Consider the following 6,001-nt stretch of genomic DNA (forward strand, 5'->3'; position numbering starts at 1 on the left):
TATAAATTTACTTAGTAAAAATTTTCATACATGGGAGTCCAATAACTTGACCAAGTTTGAACTTGTGATATAAAATTCACTACCTAGTTCTTTTTTTTTTGTGGTGCTGGTGATTAAACCCAGGGCCTTGCCTTTGCAAGGCAAGCACTCTACCAACTGAGCTCTATCCCCAGCCCACTACCTAGTTTTTAAAGAGAGAATGTTATAGAGAATGAATCCCATTTCTCCAGTTTCTTCCTCAAGGGTAGTTTCTATAAATGAAAAAGAACAGTTTGACATGATTTTCTGATGATAATTCTACCTAAGAACTTATGAGAATATTATTTCCCTAGATTAATACAGCAGCTTCTCTTTTTTTCTTTTAATATGCACTGCTTCATATGTCATCCTTGTGCAGGGGCCATTGTCATTCTTGTGCAGGGGCCATGCTATCCTCTCTGTATCATTCCAATTTTTAATATATTTGCTGCTGAAGCAATCACAATATGGCAGTTTCTTGATTGAAGAATTGTACTTGTTATTTTCCTGGTTGCCTTCTTAGAAACAAGTATACATTTTTAGTACAGCCAACTTTTATTTTTCCATTGCCCCTAAGTTTAAAAATATTCACATTATAATAGTTCACATAGTTCTACAGTTAAATAGTTTTAGTCATTTTCTATCATAACCAAGGCAGACTCTTTTTTAAAAAGTCTTTCAGAATCCATTTAAACTGTCAGCATCATATACACAGTAAGAACAGCTGCATAGAACCATAAATCTATTTGTCAACCCTTGGAGCTTACTAATACATACATATAGCTAGATATGTGGAAACTCCAGGGAAGTGCTCCAAAGAGGCAGCCCTCCTCCCAATTTTGAGGTGGAGCTGTCGTTCATGATGAAAATCAATCATTCCCTGTCCCTTGTTTATTGTGAGTTTGTGACTTATTCTGGAAGAGGCCACAACCTATGTCACAGCCCACATTGAGAGCAGGCTGTGTCCTGTCCTACCCATTACCACTTTTGACATCATTCTGCCAAAGAACATACCCCTGGGGGTGATTTTGTGAAAAGTATAGCAGAAGTTTCTGTTCAAGGAGCATAGGCAATGGGATTGACAACTGAATTGGCTATAACAGGAGAATGGCCATGTTCATTACCCACTTGGGTTTATCCTTAGCCCAAAATGGCTGAAGAAGAGTGACACAGCTGATGGCACAGTCAGCACAGAGCAAAACTCCCACAGTCAAGGTCTGTGACTTGGTAGTGTTATCTCCGGATAGACAGTGGTCCTCTAGTGGCCCATCAGCTTGGTGTGCTGGCTGAAGCTGCATGCAGGCCACCATAAAGACCTTGATTTTGATCAGCAACATTATGAGCACTGGGGGCAGGACACAGCCAAAGAAATTAAAATATTGGGACTGGGGTTGTGGCGCAGCGGTAGAGTGCTTACCTCGCACATGTGAGACCCTGGGTTCGATCCTCAGCACCACATAAGAATAAATAAGTAAAATAAAGGTTAAAAAAAGAAATTGAAATATATTATATAATTAATGAGGACCACATTCTTAAATAGCAGCAACTTTCATCTATGGTTTCATCTTGGGACTTTCTTTACTGTGGTACTGTCTTTACTGTTCCACTCTAGGAATGAAGTCAATCCAAAGCTAAAGGCAAAGACCCAGAGGACAGCAATAATCATCTTCCCCCTGCTCAGGACCTAGTGACTAAAATTATACACCCAAGTGGGACACAGATAGGTGCCTGTCAACAGCCACAGCCAGGAGACTGAAGGGGAAGCTCTGAGCATGAGCAACAAGCAGGTGAGGAAGACAGCTGCCAAAGTCAGTAAAGCTCAGGTTGATGGTGATAGCAAAGAGAATAACCTTGGCTAGAGAGGGACCAGGAAGTAGTTGGCAGGCACCTGCAGCCACTCAACATGCCCACTACTGTGCCCTTCAGCACAATGCCCACTATATACAGCCTGTCTACACTTCCGGCAGCATGACCCAGCACCTCCACCTGCCTTAGTCAACCACATCTGGACAGTAGGTGATAGACTCAAGCAAATCAGAGCCATGTATAAAGGGGTCAACATCAGGTCTGCTCTGCTAAGTGGATGCAAGGTACTGTTTCCTTGGAAACAATGAAGTTAATATGGGTAGATTTCTTTAGAATTTTATTTATTTATTTTGGCACCCCTGGGGATAGAATCCCAGGGTACTCTAACCACTGAACTATAACCCCAGCCCTTTTTATTTTTTATTTTGAGACCAGTCTCACCAAATTGCCCAGGTTGGCCTTGAACTTTGATCCTCCTGCTTCAGCCTCCCAAGTGTGTGGGATTACAGTTGTGGGCCACCCAGACTCGTTAGAGTAGAACACATGTTCAGAAACCCCTTATCTCAATCTCTGCCCCGGGTGTAAATTCTGTCCATTTAGTGAGTTAGATCCCCCAGGCAAGAGTTTCATTCTTGTTTAAACAATTCAAACAGCTGTTTCCAATAGCCTATAATTTTAGAAAACAAGGCTGCTCAGTTAAGTAAGGAAGAAGTAGTCACTTAAAGCAAAGGGTTGTTAGGACATTTTTATGGTTGTGGTATGTATTTAGGAAAAATATTTCTTGTTAATTTTACCACCTTCAGGCAGGTGGCGCACGCCTGTAATCCCAGGAGATCGGGAAGTTGAGACAGGAGGAGTTCAATCCCTGGAATAAAAATAATAATAATAATAATAAAATACCACCTTCTATGTGTCTGTTATTTCAGCCTGATGAATAGCAGGGCAGATTTTTACAGTCCAAACTAATTTTGAGGTTTCCAGGGACAAAAACTGAGGAGGGAGCTGCAAACTGATAAAAGTTAATTAAGAGGGCTGGGATTGTTTTTTGTTTGTTTGTTTGTTTGTTTTTTTAAAGAGAGAGGAGAGAGAGGGAGAGAGAATTTTAATATTTATTTTTTAGTATTTGGCGGACACAACATCTTTGTCTGTATGTGGTGCTGAGGATCGAACCCAGGCCTCACGCATGCCAGGCGAGCGCGCTAGTGCTTGCCTAAGTGGTAGAGTGCTTACCTAAAACGTGTGAGGCACTGGGTTCCATCCTCAGCACCACATTTATTTATTTTTATTTTTTATTTTTGTTTTTTGTGGTGCTAGAGATTGAACCCAGGACTTTATGTGTGCAAGGCAAGCACTCTATCAACTGAGCAATATCCCCAGCCCCTCAGCACCATATTTAAAAAAAAAATACAATAAAGGTATTGTGTCCATCTACAACTAAAAAAAAAAAATACATTAATTTCAAAATGAATTCGATTAAGTACAAATTTGGATTCATGCATGGCATTTATCCACATGTCAAGTGTTCAGTAATCACAGATTAATGGCTATAGTATTGAATAATACAGATAAAGAACATTTCCATTATTGCAGTAAGATGATAATTGAGAGTGCAGTCTCCGAGGAGTGATGGGGAGGGGGCCCTGTGGGAGTTGCAAACTAATGGGTTGTATTCTAAGACACATCCTTTCCAATGCTTGTGCACTCCTACGCTAGCTACGCGATTCCGCCACTCCAGGTTCAGAGCCTGAGGTTCGCTTGCAGAACCCCAGTAAGGTCCCCAAACTCTAAACTCCCAACAGGCGGCAGGTCCTTCTGCGACTCTGACTCTTGGACTTCTGGGAAACGTAGTCTTTACAGCGTTCCAGCCCCAGGAAGGTCTTAACCGCGAACTACAGCTCCATGCGGGGGTGCTTTGAGGTTCCGGTGGGATTGACTACGGTCTCGTGTCTGCGGCGGTGGATGCTAGGATCGACGCCTGAGGTTCAGTGGAACGACGACTGAGATGCTGAAAATAGGGTGAGGAGGAGATAGTGATCACTCTGTGCCTCCCGTCGCTCCTAACATCTCCGCAGCTCTGGGGCTGTGGAGACGCCCCAACCTACGCGGAGCCGACTGAGTCCCCAGGGAGTCGTGGTGACAGAACGGCCACAACCGCTAGGGGGACTGGAGCGCGCAGGCTCTAATCTGAGGAGGAAGAGCCGCCAGAGGGTTCTGGCTTGGCCGGGAGGCGGGAGGCTGGAAGCGCACGCGCAAATGCAGGGCCTCAGGCGTCTGTAAACACTGAAGGGCGCCTTCGTAGTCTGAGCGTCTAGGGATCGATGCGCGGGGGCGCTTCAGCCAAGAGAAGAGCAATTAAGTAGTAATGTAGCGGTCCTGTCATCTTTCTGCAGCCTTTTATGGTTTCCCAAACACAGTCCCCCTCATTGCCTCTCCTAATTAGATCCTCACACTGTCCTTTTACAAATGGAACAAATCAAAGAAAGCCACACAGCAAGAGTCCCAGCATCACAGAAAGTTAAGGACCAGGGAAGGACCAAGATTTCAGGGCTCTAATCCAGGCTTTGCCTTTGATTTGCTGTGTGACTTGGGTATTTTTGTTCCCTTGGGAACCTAAGCTTTCTCATTTATAAGTGGATTAGCTTGTTGGGAGAATCAAACGAGATCCAGGGATGAAAATGAAATTCCCAAGCAGTCTATAAAGGCAAAAGATTATTATAGTTGGGTGATTGCAGACTGAGGGACCCATTTCCTCTTTCTACAATTTGCAAAACTGAGAGTGCCAAAAGGGGTAGGGGCTTGCCTCAGGTCTCAGCAGCCTGTGAGCAAGAGTGAAACCCAACCCTCCTACTTTTGGGCCTGGAGTCCTTCCTTGAATCCAAAGGAGCAGTGTGTCTTTGTTGGATATAGGTGTAGAGAAATAAACTGTTTCCCTGAGGGCCTGGGCTTCTGCACATTGGCCTGTTGGAGGAGTGTCCTGCTCTGTTGAGGTGACCACCAGAAGCAGGAAACTGAGGAGTATCAGGAGAATCCTGGGGGAAAAGAACAGTGTTGCTGGAGATGCTTCTTGGGACTTGACAAAGGTGAGTGCAGGAGCCCAGTTGTGACAGATGATGTGTCACTATTAAGGGGACAGATTAAATAGAAAGGAATGATAGGACTTGGACTCTGTTTTTGAGCTTGAGAGGCACAGATGACTCCAGTTGGGCCAGTGGCAGCTGGAGGTGATACACCAGCTGGTCTGGGTGGTGAGGAGAGGAAGTGATGCACATTGAGGTGAGGCTGTGGGAGCCACTAGTACAGATGGAAGAGAGGTGGTAACTTGCCACCTGCAGGATCATGCAGCTGCTCAACAGGGAAGTGAACTTTTCTCTGTATCTTGTAACAGAGCTGGGCTATACACAGCTGTTTCCCTCTGGAGAGCTCTTAGAGGTTCTAGGGGTAGGTTGTGGTAAGAACTGGGAGATCCTGAGGTTTGATTGCTGTTTGGACCTCCTCAGGCAAGTAAGGCAATTTGGCTATTTATAGAAATAGGAAATCCAAGATCCTCCCCTCTTTCAAGTATCTAATTCTCTGGGCCTTCACTTGCTTCTGTTTTTCAGCCAGGGAAACTGAGACTAAAGAAGAAAAAGGACTCTCTTAAGGACGCATAGGAGTTGGGGGACAAGTAGACTAGAATAGGGATTTTTTTATCACATAGCAGTAATAATGACATCAAACATTTATTAGGTATCTAATGTGTACTCTGAGAAGAGCTTCCTTGGGGTAGCAAATGGAAACCAGGATTGCAGTCAGACCTGCCTGGTTTTTCACCAGCCCTCCCAGTGATTCTGGGTGAGTCACTGCCCCTCTCTGAGCCTCCAGTTGTTCTGTAAAGTGGAGGTGGTAAGCCTTATCCAGGGCTGTCTTGAGGTTTAACTATAAATTAAGTTAAAACCTGTTTAGTGCACAGAACAGCACCAGGCACATAATAAGCACTTAATAAACACTGGCCACTGTTGTTCCTCGGGAAGACAGGTTGAGACAGTCAGGTTGCAAATGGGTTCTCTTCCAGCAGACATGCAGCATCCCCTGGTCTGCCCATGTCCCTGATTCCTCCATACCATGCCCCTCATACTTCTGGAAGCCAAGGGAAGACCCAGGTCCCCATATTCTCCTCTGGCCTCAGAGCCTGGCAAAG

General features: G+C 44.6%; 1 non-coding gene across 1 annotated transcript; it reads right to left on the reverse strand.

Annotated features, from left to right (window-relative positions):
• Positions 1-374: 374 nt before the first annotated feature.
• LOC143386204 (U6 spliceosomal RNA) lies at positions 375-478 on the reverse strand. The gene has a single exon (XR_013089549.1). It is a non-coding gene; the product is annotated as a U6 spliceosomal RNA (small nuclear RNA).
• Positions 479-6,001: the final 5,523 nt, after the last annotated feature.

This window comes from Callospermophilus lateralis, unplaced genomic scaffold, assembly GCF_048772815.1.
Source record: "Callospermophilus lateralis isolate mCalLat2 unplaced genomic scaffold, mCalLat2.hap1 Scaffold_138, whole genome shotgun sequence".
Taxonomy (NCBI): Eukaryota; Metazoa; Chordata; class Mammalia; order Rodentia; family Sciuridae; genus Callospermophilus; species Callospermophilus lateralis.